Raw genomic sequence first — 18,256 nt, 5'->3', positions numbered from 1 at the left:
GGACATCGCCTACCTAACGGAGACCAGGATGAACCCCTCCTCGGCACCCGACATTGCCATAGCCATCCTGGACAGCTACAAGATCACCCAAAGGGACCGCACCAACAGACCAGGAGGAGGAATAACCATTGTCCGCAGGAATACCCTCAGAATACCCTCAAAATTTCGACCAGTACCGAAGACACCTCCAGCGCTGCAGAACACCTGCACTTCCATATCCACATTGACCCCAAAACCACCCTCAGAGGAACTCTCATTTACAGATCCCCGGGCCCCAGCTACAGTTCAGCGACTCCATGGCCGCCATCGTCAGCATGCACGCTCTTGCTTCCACAGACTACATCCTCCTCGTAGACCTGAACTTTCACCTCGAGAATGCAAACAACAGCAACTCCATCGCCCTGCTCAAAAACCTCGTCAACCTCCGACTCAAACAGCTCATCACCACGCCTACCCACTCCGTCAGACACACTCTCGACCCCATCTTTTCCACCAGCGACCACGTCACCTTCTGCCACACCACCCAACTCCACTGGACCGACCACCACTGTGTCCACTTCCCCTTCAAAAAACACACCGCGCACCACCACCCGCAATGGATCCCCCACCATAGGTGGAACAAGGTCACCGACGACCCACCAACTGACTCCACTGACACGACACAGCCGGCCACAACTTCAGGCAATGGATCGTCGATTGCACCAACACCCTCGCCTGATCAAAAAACCCTCAAACAGACATACCGACTGAAAGGCCAGCTGGTTCACCACCGAACTCCAGGAATCCAAGCGGACTTGCTGAACACTCAAGAAAAAATGGTGCCACGAACAGACACCGGACAACCATGCAGCCCTCAAGGACGCCAGCCACAAGCACCACTAACTCATTCGAGCCACCAAATGGTCCTCCTTCAAAGAACGCATTGACAACAATGCACACAACAGCAAAGAGCTCTTCAACATCATGAAGGAACTCTCAAACCCCAGCTCCAGCTCCAACAACATCCTGTCGTCGCAACACCTATGTGACTCCCTAGCCACCTTCTTTGACCGCAAGATCGCAGACATCCATGACAGCTTCAACACCCAGACCCTCCCGACAGCTGCCAACAGCACAGACTCACCACCCCCCAGCCTCACCAACCTCCTGCTCTCCTGCACCCACGTCAATGACAATGACACCATCAAAACCATGAACACCATCTACTCCGGCTCACCATCCGACCCCTGCCCTCACCACATCTTCAACAAAGCAAACCGCATCATCGCACCCCAATTCTGGAAGATCATCAACAGTTCCTTCGAGACCACCACCTTCCCAGAAAGCTGGAAGCACGCCGAGATTAACGCCCTACTCAAGAAACCCATAGCGAAGCCAAAAGTCCTCAGGAACTTCCGGCCCATCTCCCTGCTCCTGTTTCCGGTGTAAGTCATCGAGTGGATCGTCAACAGGCATCTGACTCACTTCCTCGAGGGCAACAACATCCTGGACCCATCTCATTCTGGATTACGAAGCAATCACAGCACCAAAACTGCCCTCATTGCTACCACTGACGACATCAGGACCCTACTAGAAAATGGCAAAACCGCCGGCCTCATACTCCTGGACCTCTCGGCTGCCTTTGACACCGTCTGCCACCACACCCTACGTACATGCCTCTGTGACACAGGGATCCGTGACAAAGCCCTGGAGTGGATCACCACCTTTCCTCACCGACAGAACCCAGAGGGTCCGCCTCCCCCATTCCGATCTGAAGCCACCAAGATCACCTGCAGAGTACCCAAAGGATCATCCCTCAGCCCAACCCTTTTCAACGTCTACATGGCACCGCTTGCCAACATAGCCCGATTGCACAACCTCAACATCATCTTCTAGGCCGACAACACCCAGCTGATCTTCTCACTCACCAAGGACCCCGCCAATGCTAAAACCAACCTCCACGAAGGAATGAAGGCCGTCCCAAATGGATTAAGAACAGACACCTGAAACTAAGCTCAGACACGACAGAGGTGCTCCTCCTCAGCTCCACCCCCTCCACCTGGGAGGATTCTTGGTGGCCGGCCGCTCTGGGAGCCGCACCGACACCCATCGACCAGGCACGCAACCTGGGATTCATCCTTGACTCATCGCTCTCACTGACCCAGCAAGGTAACGCTGTCTCCTCATCCTGCTTCAATACCCTCCACCATCTTCGCAAGATCTACAGATAGATCCCCACAGGAACCAGAAGGACGGTCACCCAGGCCCTCGTCAGCAGCAGACTGGATTATGGCAACGCCCTCTATGCAGGAACCACAACCAAACTCCAGAAAAGACTACAACGCATATAGAACACCTCCGCTCGCCTCATCCTGCACTGGCTCCCAATCAACAAGAGGATCACCTTCAAGCTCCTCACCCATGCCCACAAAGCACTCCACAAAGCCGGACCAGCATACCTCAACAAATAACTCAATTTCTGCACCCCGAACTGCATCCACAGGACAACCACCGGCAGCAGATCTTTCTCCTGCCTCGCCACCAAGACATGGAACACCCTCCCCACCCATCTGCTACAGACCCAGGACCTGCTGACCTTCAGGAGATGCCTTAAGACCTGGCTGTTCAAGCAGGAGCTGCACCCCCCCTCAGCGCCTTGAGACCCTCATGGGTGATTAGTGCGCTCGACAAATGATTGATTGATTGATTGATTGGTTTATTTTCCATTCTCAAACATGTGGATTACATAAAGAAATGTTGCACAATGTGTGTACGTCAGCGATTGCCTATAGCTGTGAATTGGATATCTCCACCATTGGCATCCTCCTCCTCTTCCATCGAGTCCTGCAGTTGTATATCCCCGTCCAAGGGTACATCAGTATGTTCACATATATTGTGCTGTATGGCACACACCAAGATTATTTTGCAGATCATTACAGGGGGGAGTAGATCAATAATCCGTCCCCTGCAATTTCCATCCAGTGGAACCTAGCCTTGTGCAGTCTGAAGGTTTGCTCAACAATGACTCTGGTTTTGGGGTCATGGTCCAGGGATGGATGCCTTCTTCTGTGTCAGCGGAAAATGAAGAGAAAGGACACCTGTCAATACTTATGCAAACTGTTACTGATGTAGGCCATGTGTGGTATGTGTAGGCACAGTGTCATACAGATATATTAAAAATACCTACAATATGTGTTAGTCATACAGTTGTTGGTAGGTTGACACTTTTCCCTTCTATCACTCAGTGGTATAGCAAATGCTGGGCATGGACTGATACATCATACTTTTCTACATCCTGACTGTCATGTTGATCCTGTAGTTTTCGGTGATGTCTATTTGGAGATGCTCCTGACAACTCTTTGTTATGTGCCCCCACTAAATGTGTGAACTTGCGAATTTTGGATCAAATATTTGGGTAGTTGGTCCTTCCTAGGTAGATAAGGACATTGGATATATGCCTTACACTGACACATGCATATGTCAACGGTAAACCACAGATGAATCAACTTGTGTCTGACTTGCAGGAATTTATGTTTTAATCAGTGAGAGTAGGTGAAGCCTGGAGCAAGTCTGAGTCAAGATTTTCTAGGATTCCCAGTTGACAAGCCGGTTTAATGAAACAAGCTCAGCTCCATATAATGCTTGCGGGGTTAGCTTGCCTGCTACTGACTTTATTTGGGGATATACTGAAAGATCCCCAAACTATGGATCAAACCTTTACAAGGCATTTACAGTCCTTAACAGTTAGGGTTTTACATTTGTTTTACATTTGTCATGTGCTTATCCTATTTTATATTCCCAGAAAAAGTGAGATATAAGTATTTGTGGTCACTGACAGGATGTAGGAGGATTTTGTTTTAAAAACAAGTGTGTTTCTTTGACAGCTAGAAAAAAAATCATGGTCTTGTTTCTTTCAACATTTATTGTTATGCAGTTTATCTTGCAAAACAGAGGGCCTAAAGTTTGCTTTGTAACCCAATAGGAGTTTTATAATCCATAATTATCTGCCTACATGAGACAGAGCGTGGCCCCTCTCCTATTTTGAGGGAATAAGAGATAGTGGTTGTTAGACCTGTCAGCCCTTTGGGTGGTCCTTCCTTATTTTTCTCCCTTTTTGCCTCTCAATTTTGTGTCCACCATGTTTTTGTGTGATGGCCTTAGGTCTCCGGGCGCCTCATCACTGCTAATCAGTGCTGAGGCGCAGGTGCGCCCTTTCTAAAATGGTGGCCTAGATAAGTTTTCTAAAATGGTTGCCCTGTCAGGAATTACCTCAGAGCTCTGGCCCATAGGACATCATTAGGGGGATCTAGAACCTTCTGGTCCACTCTAGTGACCTGGGCCTAGGCTATATAAGGGAGGACACTGAGCGGCCATTTTGTGCACTGTTGGGCTGGCTGGAGTACAGGCTGTTATGTCAGGGGGATAGTTGACTGAGAGGATTGACCACTCCTAGGGGCTGCCTGCTTGTTGCTGTCACTGCCCCCTGCCCATTGACCTGGCCCTGCCCTAGACATTAATCATCTGAATGTTGCCCTGGTCTCCACAAAAAAGGAGCGGGGGGCGTCACCTCCATTGGATTGTCCCAGGGCAACTGTAGGGGCTCGTGCTGACTGAGGAGTACTACTCGTCTGAACTGAGGTAGTGAGTGCTGCCCTGAGGGCACTGGCTAGCTGCGTCTCTAGTGCAAGGCAAAGACTGAATGGAACCTGCCCCCCCCTCTAGCGTCACCGCTCCTGTTTGGGTTATCATACTGCTGAAAGTAGAAGACTTCTGCCCAAAATTACCTGTGCTGAGAGCGCTGTGAGAAATCATCGCCGCTGACCGCTTTGAACTCTTCCGCTGAGGGCGCTGCTGTAGGTAGCAGTCACCTGCCCTGTGTCGCCGGCACTGGGAGCTCAGTGAAGCTCTCGCTTGTTGGATTGGGGCTGGGAGCCCCCCGTATGGTGCCCTGCGACGTACTTTCAGGGTGGGGAACCTGCGCTTGAAGTGACGCCTGAGCGCCGGCCCCTCGCTAAGGAGATCCCGGGGAAAGGGCGGCGCTGACAGAGAGAGAGAGTTACCGCCTGGAAAGGTTGCTGGGCAACGGCAGCCTTATTTGGGCTTCGCATCGGGAGTGTCAGTTCCTCAGAGCAGGCCCAGTGTGAGGGCTCATATTCCCTGAGAAGGGGCGGATTCTTTCACTGGGAGCCTGCCGGTGAGAGCTTAAGCTCCCCAAGCTGCCTGTGACGGCCAGAACTGCCAGTAGGAGCTTCAAGCCCAGAAGTAAGCAGGGATTTGGGGCTGGTGGGGGACACAAACTCTGAGAGACCCCTGCTGGGCCTAGTGGTTGGCCTACTTTCCTGGCCCTTGATAGTAGAACGAATTGTGGGCCAAAGGAGCTGAAACCGGTAAAACCACCCCGCTGGATTTTAGGATCTGCATCCCAGAGAACTGCTGCTGGTCCAACACTGTAGCTAATCAGAAGTCAGGGCATTGCAGGTTACTAGACTAAGGGCATGTTTACTCACTGAGATTAATGCACATTCTTGCTTCACTAAGAGTATGTAATACTGATTCCTGCTACGTTTATGCATATACCTGCTTTACTAAAAGTATGTAATACTGTTTCCTTGCTAAATTAATGCACAATCTTGCTTCACTGAATATGTGCATTTTCTTGCTGCTTGAATTATTTACACTACAAAGTAACTACCTTAATTGAAGTATTAAGTGGATTTGCTAAGCTCATTTCCTCTGCTGGATACTGTTCTATAATCAAATGGAATGTCATGCCCTTATTGATGTGAATAATCATATGTGGAAGTGCTTAAGATGTAAAGTTTTTCACTACTAGAAACTGAAGTTGATCTAAAGCATAAGATAAAGCATTTCCATTCTTTTCTACAGACGGTGTGGTGTCATTTTTAAGTGGAGGTGCGCTGAGTTGCTGTGGTGAGTGTGACGCAAGTACAATACAGTTGCCTTGAAGTTAGGCCTTCCCACTTGGTGCCAGGCTACCCTAGGTGGACCGGTGATCCTGGGTCCAACAGTGGTACCATAGGGTTCACAGAGGTCAGAAATAAAAAGAACAGGGGGCTAGAAGACACCCTGTCTTAATCCATTATTGATAAGAATGTTGTCAGATAGAATACCTGACCAGTTCAAATCTACCTCAACCCAGTTTTATCATGCAGTGATATCATAAACAACAAATCGTGTTTGATATTCCATTTAGCCAATTTTCCCATAAAATACCATGATTGATCCACACAAATGCTGCCTGGAAGTCAGTGAAACCGCTGTAAGGTTTATCTATTATAATTTATGATTGCTGCCCTCCTAGCAGTTCCCCAGGGTACAAAACAGTGGTCAATAGTGGAGTATTTTAGTCTGAAACCACCCTGCTCTTTGTGAGTTATCCTGGATTCAACAGCCCAGACCTCAAGGGATATCAAAATGGTTTGAGTGTAAATTATAGATGAAACATAAAAGGAGATTAGCCGATAACTGGTAGAATTACTTTGGGCAACTTTATCGTAAATGAGCTCTATTACTGACGTTCACCAAGACTCTGGGATAGACCCACTTCATGAGAACCATTTGAAAAAAGGGCTAAGGACATCTTCCTATCAACATGGATTAGATTTACAACATACTGCAGGCAACTGATCCTCCAGCCCTTGATGATTATACCAGACTCCTTTAATTGTGTTAAATAAGTACACTCAGTTTGAGAGACACTACAATTTGTTGAGGCTTTAAAGTCAGGATTTTTATGTAATTCAGATATAAAAGCAGCCCATTACGATTCTGAAACTTGGCCCTCCTAACTTGAGGGAGATGCAGTTTTTCAGATGAGCACACTGGTTGCCAGGTGCCAGAACTGTTTTGAATGATTCTATTCAATAGTTTCCAGATTTTTGGTCCAGTTTGCTTAGTACAAATGCTTCTTTTATGTATTAATATTGCTTGGTATACATTTTAACGGATCTAAGTTAATGCATATAATTAACACCATTTTATGTGGATATTGTGTGCCTCAATTTATTTCCATCCCTTTGTTGGCCCTGACATTCAGCATAAAACCACCTGATGCAAGCTCTCCATTTGTGTAAGGTGTAAATTCTGTTTCACAAGCATCAATACATGATTAATCAATCATGTGTACTATTCAATGCCATTAGCTGCAATGTCTGTCAAGGTACCTCTCAACATTTATCTTTGATAACTCATGCAGTCTGTCACCTGTAATTGAGATCCCTGTTCTGTGTTGATAGATAAGTGGTAGATCTAATTTAGGCTCCCAATTGGGATTGCATTTTTCCTCCAAGTTCACAGATAAATGGTCACTCAGCTTCAAATCCCTTACTTTAACTGCCCAAATATTTTCTGATGGAATAAAGATATACAGATTAGATTTTTTCTGAGTCTTAACATGGCAGCAGCAGGACTATCACCCAAGAACGACTGGTTGAGTTGTGGCTCACTTAACAAATGGCGACAGGAAAGTGAACTGCACCTACACCATACATGACACAAAGATGAAGAGAAGGGTTCCAATGAGGCAGAGTGAAGGCTGCTTCTATCAAAAGAATTTTACAATACATTTGGACAACTGTTATTGGAAATTGTGACAAATCTGCAAAGACGGGGATTCAAATTGACCCACTAGACAACAAGAAACCAAGGGACTGGATTTATTAACAGCGTGGAAGGACCGACATAGCCTGGTCTCCGGCCTGGTATTTTAAAAGATTTCTCAAGGAAAGTGAGCTGCACCTACACCATACATGACACAAAGATGTATGTAAATGTAAATGTAAATGTATGTAAATGTATTGCGACTTATATAGCGCACGTATCACCCGAAGGCATCAAGGCGCTTGCTTAGGGAACCCGTCCTGGTATTCCCCTGTGAGATACCCCAGCAGGGTATCCACAAGGTGAAAGCCAGGCATCACGCCGCGAGGGGCCGTAGTGGAGATTAAGCAAGCTATTGCCCAGAGTCACAGAGTGTGACCCCGTGAGTCAAGTAGGCACCGGAGCGAGAATTGTTGAGTCCGTGGAATTTTTAAGCCCAAGACCCGCCGAGGCGGGGAATCGAACCCTGGTCCACAGCCGATCTCAGCTTCCGGGTCTGCCGCCTCTAACCACTGAGCCACGCTTCTCCAAGAAGAGAAGGGTTCCAATGAGGCAGAGTGAAGGCTGCTTCTATCAAAAGAATTTTACAATACATTTGGACAACTGTTATTGGAAATTGTGACAAATCTGCAAAGATGGGGATTCAAATTGAACCACTAGACAACAAGAAACCAAGGGACTGGATTTATTAACAGTATGGAAGGACCGACATAGCCTGGTCTCCGGCCTGGTATTTTAAAAGATTTCTCAAGAGCTACACGATGGGGACTGAATAAAGATCCCACTTTTGATACCAATGACGAGGATTATAAAAGAGAGATATACTTGTGGTCTTGATAAAGGTGGTCCTTATTGGTGCGACACCACAGAAACGCGTCGACGCATCTAACAGACTAAATCTGTACATTACACTGGCATGCTAGATGGAAATCCTTCATTAATTAGATGCTTGTTGTGATTACATATACGGATTAGTCAATAAACTCAGGACAAAGTGTATTGTCATTTGTGTTTTATCTCTCTTTCCTTTGCTTTTCTTTATACCTATATTGTTTTTATATACTCTATTTTAAACACGATATAGTACATGCGATGATGTATTGAATGCAGTATTTACACCTCATATATTTTATTAGATTTTTACGGGTGGGATATTTCTCGTTGATTGTGCAGTAAAATTCCTGCTAATATGCATCCCTGTCTAACACCTCTTCTGAAATAGAAGCTATCAGTGCATTTACCATTTCTACCAAATCGAACACTGGTGGTAGAATTCTGTGCAATTGTCTAATAAAGGTGATTATACCATTCTCTACGCCCAATTCCTTCATAATAGACCACATTTCTTAATGTGAATTGCAGTTGAAGGCTGCTTAGAGATCCACAAAAGAGAGGAAGATTGAGCCCTTTGTTGCCAAATTAAATTTTTCTATCAGGAGTCTCAGGTTCAGTCACTGATCAACAGTGCCCATCCCATTTTTAAAACCATACTGAGTATAAAAGGGAAAGTATGAGTGTGTACTCAGACCTTAAATCTATGTAGTATTATGCTTCCCATGACTTTCACAGTAGACTCCAGTGGGGAAATCACTCTATGGTTTCTTGGTAGAAATGTATCTCCTTCTTTGTATATGGGAATTATATCAGAGCTCTATCAAGAGGGTGGTGGACTCTCCCTGGCAATCGAGTCAAAAACATTAGTAACTATCGGGCCAATAGGTCTTATTGGTCATAGAAGAAATCATGGGGGGCATCTAGGCCTGGTGCCTTACCCTTGCTACTTTCCAACCATGCACTTTCTACTTCACCTAATTGGAATCCAAAAATATCACTATGAAGCTTGGGCTCCCTATCACAAATCTTCCATGAGGCATGGACTGGTTTGAGTATATGGCAGAGCATTCATCAATACATGCCTCTTCGGGAATGCGGACATCTGTGGAGGAGTAGGAAGATTAAAAAAAGTATGGTCCATTTATTTCACTACAAAAGGACCTACTATCCTTTAATCATGTTTTAATATGTGTGGCCTGGAGCTAACAGTGCAGACTATAGATCAACACTGTCTACCAAAAATATTTGCACGCATGACATTTTCTTGTGTTGGTAAAAAACGTTTAAACTACCATCTTAAGACGGTGCTAAGTTAGAACAGAAAACTAAAATGGAAACAAAATGTATTTGCTATGACAATTGGAGATGAAGACTAGATCGCAGCTTGCAGGGGTCACTTCTTGCTGCATCCTTTATGCATTTTGAGTGCTCCACTAATGCCAAGTCCTCTTTGGAGGTGAACCATATGGCTAAAGTTGCGGGGCTACTGCAGACCTATTAGACATTTTAGTGTCACCACCAAAACCATTATCAGAAATTGAGTTGTTGGTTGACTGGGGTGTGAGCCCTGGTTAAGCAACAACCGCAATCCTTGTCAGAATGAGGCACAAGCCAACACCGAATTAACCTGCGCTCAACCCTCTGGTAGCATGGCACAGAGCAGTCAGGCTTAACTTTGAGGCAATATGTAAAGTTTTTGTCCAACACTTCAATTAGTAGTAAAAGGAAAACAACACACATAGGGGATCCTTCACCAATTTAGAAAACTAGAACTTTCTGTAAAAAATAACACAAGACCAAACAACAAATATCCAATCAGGAGAACCGGACAAATTGAAGTTTAGGATTTCAGTGAAAATAGCTCCAAAAAGCACAAACACCAACTGGAGATAGCTGGTTGTGCCAGACCAAGGCAAAGTAACAACTGAAAGCCAACCACAATGGGGAGTAGTCAAGCTATAGCGACCCAGTTAGGCCCGCGGAATGGAGTACCTTAATTCCTGGCTTGGGGAGCATTGCAAAGATCTGCGTTGAAGGTGCATTGTGCATCCAAATAAATGTGTTGGTTCTGAGAAATAGCTAGGCTGCCATGAGAGATCCTGTATCGTCTTCGGTGATCCCATTGATAAGGGCTTGCACTGTGAAGTCCAGCATCGAGGTTGCATAGTGCAGTCAGTTGGTTCTGAGGAGCTGTGAGGCTTAGATGCAGAGTCCAGCATTGTCATCAAGGCTGCAGTTGATGAGGAATGCCAGGGCCTGTGGTGAAGATGCATCAAAAAGGAGAAGTTCTGATGATGCTGCACAGGCGATATGAGACTTTGTGACGGGCCCAATCACCCAGCTGCTGCAGTGATACAGCGGTTTTGCTTGGGTATGTGCCACACAGCAGAGGAGATGTGTCTGTTCAACAGAAAACACAGGGGCTATCAGAGCACCTCCAGCCCACTTCCATACATCCAGGACTGAGGGTGCACCTCTTGCCTGGGAAAACTCACAAATTGCAGAGTCCAGGTGCAGGTGCAAGTTTGTTGGAAGCCGGTTGTGTACATGAGGCTTCAGACCGGGCGGCCAGCTAACCAGCCCTTGGAGTCACTCTTGGTTCTGGGTTCAAGAGATGCAGGTCCAGTACTTCTCAGTTGTGCAAGAGGGCATCTGGTTAGCACACTAGGGCAGCAGGGCAGTAGTTCTTCAGATCAGCAGTCCAGCAGAGTGGAGTTCCCTTCAGCAGCAAAGGAGTCCTGCTACCTGGCAGAGTATCCACAGGTCCAGAAGTGTACAGAATTGGTGGTGAAGACTGACAAAAGTGGAATGCAATTGATTACAATGAATTACCTAGTTCAAATTTAATATAAAGCACAGGTTGTGTGGTCGGAATTGGTGCGCTCGTCACACATCTTTTCGTTTATGGTATATTCATATGTGCTTAGGGACACAGCACAAGCCGAGCCCAGTACACCAAACATTGCCTTTGAGCACCTTAAAAAGAGATCACAAAGAAAATGTGGAGTGTATGGGCCATTCTTCAAAGAGATGCTCCTCTGCAATAGGGGAGGAATCGCCGCTGGTAAAGTGTGCAGAGTGCTAGAAATTAAAACAGAAATTGATTTTGACAACAGGAGGGTGAAGGCAACCCCTGCAAAAAAGGCCCAGTCAAACAGCCAGCATTGTAGGAAGGTGCAGGGACCATCTCTGTCAAGTGAATGGTGCCGGTACTGCTCCTGACTGTAACACTGCAGTTAGCGATTGGCAATTGACTGCTCATGTCAGCACCTTGATGTCTCAGCATCTCCTACTTCTCAGTGTCTCAATGTTGCCCCCTCCTGTCAGTGTCACCGGCTTCTCTCAGCCTCACTTCCTCTTCCCATCCTTTCCTTCTCCTCTTAGTGTCATCCTTCTCCTCTCAGCCCAAAATACTAAAATGGATTGAAAAGTGGGTGGTTTTGCATTCTCTAATTTATATGACTACAACCTTTCTTTCCCTATGGGACAGTTATCTGAATAGCTCTCTAATAAGGAAGACAATCCTTGTAATTTGGAAGAACTAGCATTTAGTTCCTTGCAACCTTTCAGTATTTATAATAAGGCACTATGGCCCACATGCATCAAAATAAGATTAAGCGATTCTGAAATAGTGAGAAAAAAGGAATCGCTATAAAAGAATCGTTAAACCGAATGCACCCAAAAAATCGGTAAATATTTGCAATTCCTTAAAAATCGCTAAAATATTTACTGATTTCTTATTTACCGAATTCGTATTTGCGAATTCGCAATTACAGAATCGGTAATTGCGAAAGCGCCAATCGTCTCATGTAGATGACATCACAAGCAGGAAGTGATTCTCAGATTCCACACACCTGTGCACAGGGAGAGACTGGGGAGGAGGAAGACTGTTGGTGCTCAGCCTGGAAAATCTATTACCAGACCAAAATACGGGTGATTTACTGGGCTCAATCTGGGATGGATTTTCTAACAATAAGTGAGAACCCAGGTAATATGGATTGGTGACCGCCTGTCTAGTTTTTTTGTTTTCCCCCAAAGTATCCTTATCAGGCTTAGATGCCACCTGGTGTAGGATATTATATTGATACCCCTTCACGGACATCACTTTTTGTGTGTGATCGGTATTTTGGGTGCTATTAGGCCTGTTATACGTAACATTCTTGTCATTAACCCTGGGGCTAGAGACCGCTAGTTCAGCCAGGTGTGACTAAGTGCTCCCGGAAAGTTCCAAAGAATGTCTCTGAATGTGATTGAATAAGGACTCCCACAGTTGTATTGAGGTGGGAAAACGAACAATCTGACTGGGTCAAAGTTCTTTCACCCCACTCCTGAGTTGGAAGTTCGGCTGTGACAGTACCCAACTTTGTCCCTCTTTTCCTCCTTTTTTTATTAGGGGCCATGGTCGAAATAGGAGATGTATTCCTGGCAAGTCCACCCACTACTTTAGTCAGCGGATCCTGTGATAGAGTCAAGGTGTTTTGCTTGACCTGTGTGGTAGCGCTCTCCTCAGCAACTATGTCAGTGTTTACACCTGAGATTACATATTGTGGGGCTGCTATAGGTAGGGTATTTGTGGATGCTGCCTCAGACCCAAAGCCTAGCTGCTCACCTACATTATGGGTCGCATCTGTTACTGCCCCTACCACTGTTGTCAGATAAGATATAATGGAATCACAATTATGTCATACATTTGCCTTCACTTTGTCCAAATCAGTACTACATGGAAGTTTGCTCTTACCCATGATGACTTCTGAAAGAAAGAGGGGTGGCCCAGTCCATCCTCTGTCAGGTGCTGATAGGTGCAGATGGGCCCACCCTAGGCCTGGGCTTTGTTCAGGTGCATCACAGGCATGCCCGTGTGCGTCCCACACTGTGGGAGGCCCGACCCCTCTTATGCGCCTACAGGTGCAAACAGGAAATTGCTTTAGTAGCACTCGGCCGCAAATGGTGCAGGGATTTGGTATGTCTAGGGCCTCAGTTGTGGTTCACAACGCTGCAGAAGGCCCGAGCCCTCTTATGGGCTGCCGGGTGCAAACTGGAATTCGCGTTGGTGGTGCTCGGCCGCAAGTGGTGCTGGTGTTTGGAGTCCCTGGTGTCGGGGGCCTCAGTTGTGCTTTCCCATGCTGTGGGAGGCCCGAGCCCTCTCATGCACCTCCGGGCGCAAACAGGAAGTTGCGTTGGTGGCACTCGGCTGCAAGTGATGCCGGGATTTGGAGTCCCCAGTGTCAGGTGCCTCAGTTGTGCTTCCCCGCGCGGTTGGAGGCCCGAGCCCTCTTATGCGCCTCCGGGTACAAACAGGAAGTCGCATTGGGAGCGCTTGGGAGATAATGGGCTTGATAATACGCCCTTGTTAATTCCCCTAGAAGCCCATGTTCTGATGTTCTAACCCTTGCATAGTTGTTCCCGTGGAGACGGACCACCAGCACTAATCTCTCACAGGGAGACCTACAGCCTGATTCATGTACGGGCCGTTTTGCGTGTCCCTAATAGCGATTAATAGCGACTCGCTATTGAGGAAACGCAAAACGGCATTCATGTACTTTTCGGGAAAAAAATAGCGACTCGCACGCGGGCGCTAAAGCCGTTAGCGACCTACAAAAAACGCAGAAAAATCGCTATTTCCGCACGGGATTGCGACTCGCAATCCCGATCGCACGTGATTGCGACTCGCAATCCCGTGCGATCGGGATTGCGAGTCGCATTCTCGCGGGATCTGGAAAACGGGAAGACGCATTCCGAGCACCGTAATGACATCACAACCAGGAAGCAGCCAAATCCCACCCCCAAACACCACAGTGACGCTATCATTCGAGTGTTCACGACGGAAAGCTGCCGCTAAACCTCCGTTAGCGACTCCCGAACCGGCCGAAATTGCGACCGCCATGTCCGACGAACCTCTCCCTGGCCCCAGCACCAGCGCTGGCCGCAAGCGCAAACTAAAGTTCTCCGAGCAGGAGCTGGAGAACCTTATAGAAGGGGTGGTGGCCAACCACGACCAGCTCTTTGGAGCCAACTCAAGGAGGGTCCCAGAGCAGGAGAAGCGGAGGATCTGGGTGGGGATTGCCTCCAGCGTCAACTCTGTGGGCGTTGCGGACAGGTCGTTGGAGGAGCTGAAAAAGCGCTGGTACGACCTCCGACGGCGTGCCAAGGAGAGGGTGGCGGAGCGCCTTGGTGAGGCATCAGGCACTGGAGGTGGTGGACCGACTGTCCCACCCAACACCCCCCTGGAGGACCAGGTAGAGGACACCTTGGAGAGGGAGGCGTGTGTTGGCGTGACCCCTCTGGACTCCTCCCGCCCCACCCAAGACACCCAAGGTAAGTGGCATGCGCCTGCGACCCTGTCCCCTATGACCGTCCCTGACCAAATAGGCTCACTCATTGGCCCTTAGTCATGCCTATGTTGTGCATCAGGAAATGCCCTGAAGCATTGTGGGAGACGTAGTATGTCCACAATGTAGTAGTACCACAATGCGGCCAGAAAGGTTCCAAAGTGCGCAAATCCACAGCCATCCAGGGAATGACACCCAGCATGCATGTAACATCTGCACGTCTGACAGTCACATGCACCTAATGAGTATCCACTTACCCTCACAGGTGCGGATGATAGCAGTGACAGCGAGAGGCTGCTGATCGATGAGGAGGCCCAGGAGGAGGAATCCCTACCCGATACCCAGCCACCAGCCCCTGCCGCTGCGCAAACACCAGCAGCCAGGCCCCCCACCGTACCTGCTGCAACATCTGCAGGCCCACCGGCCGCCAAGACCAGAGCCCCCACCTTACCTGCTGCAACATCTGCAGGCCCACCGGCTGCCAAGACCAGAGCCCCCACCTTACCTGCTGCAACATCTGCAGGCCCACCGGCTGCCAAGACCAGAGCCCCCACCTTACCTGCTGCAACATCTGCAGGCCCACCGGCTGCCAACACCAGAGCCCCCACCAATGTGCCTCCAGTGCCTGCCGCACCTGCAACACCAGCTGCTACACCACCTGCAGCTCGTCCAACCAGATCTGGGCCAGCCACATCCGCAACACAGCGGCCGCACAGCAGGAGGGGCAATGGGCATCTCCATGCCTGCATGAGCGTGGAGCGCCGCATGCTCCGAATACACCAGCGCCAGTCGCAGCAGCAAGGAGCCATCCAGCTCCAGCTGCATAAGATTGGCCGCAATGTGGCGGGAGTCGGCGAGCGGATGGACCGCATGACGGCGGCCATGGACCGCATGACGGCGGCAATGGAGGACAATACTGCAGCGCTGGTGAAGCACCGCAGTGTTGCAAGCAGGCGCCACCACCAGCTGTTGAGCCGGCTGTCCACCTATAGTCGCTCAAATTATGTGGCAGCAAATGCCACCACCCAGCTGTCGCGGCGCTCGTTGACCCAGCAGCACCAACTGGTCCAGTGCTGCGAGGACATTACCCGGGTGCTGGAGCACTTGACCACCGCCGTTACCGCACTGCATACACCTGTGCTACCGGCCATTGTGGGGGGAGATGATGCGAGTGAGGGTGCCTCCAGTGTGAGCAGCCACTCTGCCACGCAGGCCCCCCCACCTAGGCGCAGCACCAGGGCTACGCCTGGTACAGCTGCCCAGGATGAGGAAGAGCCTCACAGGCGCCTGGGAATTGTGCGCCGGAGGCGCCAATGACATTGTGTCAGGGACACAGGCGCAGGCTGAAGCTAAGCCTGCCATGAACCTTCACATGCAGTATGCAGGAATACTGCATTTTGTAAATAGTTGTTACCATGACCCTTTTTTCTTGTGAATCAAACAATTACATTTATTTTGCTGCACACATTCGCCTTGTGTAATCATTACATTTTGCATGCAATTGTGATATGTGGGGTGGGGGAAGGGGGTGGGCTAGAAATTGTTAGCTGTGATGTGGTTGCGACGTCTGTGGCCTTCAGCTGGGTTCTCCCCGCGTGCATGGTGCGCATGTGCTGGTGGCCGGTCGTCCCCCTCAGATTCACTGCCTGAGATGTCAACTGGTATCCGGCGCTTGGTTGCAATGTTATGAAGCATTGCACAGACAGCCACAATGCGGCAGCACGCTGCAGGACTGTAATACATGGCCCCACCTGTCTTGTGCAGTATACGGAACCTGCTCTTGAGCAGGCCAAATGTCCTTTCAATACAGTTCCTTGTCCGGATGTGCGCAACATTGTAGCGCCGTTGCTGAGGTGTGGCAGGGTTGAGGTAAGGGGTCAGGAGGTATTCCCGTAGGGCGTAGCCACTGTCACCTGAATGAGAGGAGCAGATGTTGATTGCCTGTGCAGCGCAGTTACTTCATAGCAATGTGACATTGTCGACAAAGTGTACTTACCAAGTAGGTGTCCTTCCCCAAACTCTCCCCTGATCAGTCGTGTGTGGAGTCCGCTGTGCCTGAAGATGAAGGAGTCATGGGTACTCCCTGGGTACTGGGCCACAATGTCAGTGATGATGGTCTTGGCATTGCAGACCATCTGTATGTTGAGGGAGTGGTAGGACTTCCTGTTGCGGTACATATACTCCGTGCCAGCTGGTGGGCAGATGGCGACGTGGGTACAGTCTATGCAGCCGAGGACATGGGGAAAATGGGCAACATTATAAAATTGTAGTTTTGTCAGGTCCAATTCCTGTTGGCTCGTGGGAAATGTGATGTGCCGGTGGAGCTGGCTGAGCATGGCGTCAACAAAAGTGTGGAGGCAGCGTGACATGGTGGGCTGGGATATCCCCCCAGCAGCGGCTACTATGCCCTGGAAACTGCCGGAGGCCAGGAGGTGCAGGCTGCACAATACCTGCACATGTGTGGGCACAGAATTGTTTCGCCTTGTTGGGTGCTGCATGATGGGGTCGAGTTCTTGTATCAGCCAGGTGATCATTTCCCCATTCAGCCTGTATTTTGCATAAATCTGTTCTCTGGTTTGGCCCAGCAAGGTGACCCGCTGCCGGTAAATCCTTGCCTGCCTCATGCGTCTCCTCCGTGCTGCTCGCTGTAGCCTTCGCCGCCTCACCACCATGTACATCCCAGGCATTGTGGAACGCCTAATGCTGCTGCTGAATGTCCTTATGTGTGATTGGTCAGGCCTGGACCTGTTGGTGATTGGCTAACAGTTTTTCAAATTTTGGTTAATCATGGCTTTTATGGTTACCACCTGCTTTGAGTTGTCCTTAAATTGCGCCGCGCAAACGTGCGATTTAGCGCTTTTTCGCTAATGTATTTCTTTCATGAATGCCGATTGAGACAATATTGCGTTTCGCTATTCATTTCGCAGATTCCGTGGTTGGTCGCTATTTCCGTATCGCTAATGCTCGACTTCCCGGAGTCTGCGACTATTACAGCGTAATCGCTATTCCGATCGCTATTATTTTTTAGCGATTTCGCTATTTCGTACTTGAATGCCGATTCCGTGTTTTGCACCCGCAATTGCGTTTTCGCAGCCATTGCGGGCGCTATTTCGCTTCATGAATCAGGCTGCTAGTTCCTTCAGGACACACTAGAGTTTATGTCTGGGAATGAGGTTGAATGCGGACCTTAAATCAGTGAATGTTACGTATAAGCTTCCCTGGCCGATATTGACAGTCTTCCAAGCCAATGATACCAAGTGAAAACTCTGATTGTCAGTGCTAACTTTCTGTCTAAACCCTGCTTGGAAAGGGTACAGGATATTATTTTCACTTATCCAGGTTTGAATTTTCATAAGAAGTGCACGGACAAAGACATTCTGAGCACCGTCGATCAGGCTAATAGGTCTGGAGTTCGAGGGCAGTGAACTGTTGCCCTACTTGAACAACAAAATTACCTTTGCTCCCCTCCAAGTAGACAGAATTGAAGTGCCAGT

This window comes from Lissotriton helveticus, chromosome 3_1, assembly GCF_964261635.1.
Source record: "Lissotriton helveticus chromosome 3_1, aLisHel1.1, whole genome shotgun sequence".
NCBI classification, from domain to species: Eukaryota; Metazoa; Chordata; class Amphibia; order Caudata; family Salamandridae; genus Lissotriton; species Lissotriton helveticus.
The sequence above is the reverse complement of the archived record's forward strand: the minus strand, read 5'-3'. Positions refer to the sequence as shown.